Genomic DNA, 251 nt, shown 5'->3' on the forward strand with positions numbered 1-251 from the left:
GGTCGCCCCCCGCCGTTTTATTTTCCAGGAAAACCGAGGCCCGGCGGGGAAGGTGGCTTGCACGGGCAGCGAACGGCGAGGAAACGGGGGAAAGCCGCCCCCCTGGAAGCTTCGCTCTCCTGGGGTCTGCGACAGCCTCCCGGGTCCGGGAAGAGCCGCCCGGGGACGAGCGGAGGGGCTGGGAAGAGCGGGATCAAACGCGGGGCTGCGGGAACGCCAGAGGTCACCCGCTGCCCCAGAACTCAACCTTC

General features: G+C 69.3%; 1 protein-coding gene across 1 annotated transcript in view; it reads right to left on the bottom strand.

Annotated features, from left to right (window-relative positions):
- Positions 1 to 251, bottom strand: part of PIAS3 (protein inhibitor of activated STAT 3) — a 33841-nt gene that overhangs the window by 29393 nt on the left and 4197 nt on the right. The window lies entirely within an intron of this gene.

The sequence above is a fragment of the Aptenodytes forsteri genome, unplaced genomic scaffold (genome assembly GCF_000699145.1).
Source record: "Aptenodytes forsteri isolate BGI_AS27 unplaced genomic scaffold, ASM69914v1 Scaffold419, whole genome shotgun sequence".
Classification (NCBI taxonomy): Eukaryota; Metazoa; Chordata; class Aves; order Sphenisciformes; family Spheniscidae; genus Aptenodytes; species Aptenodytes forsteri.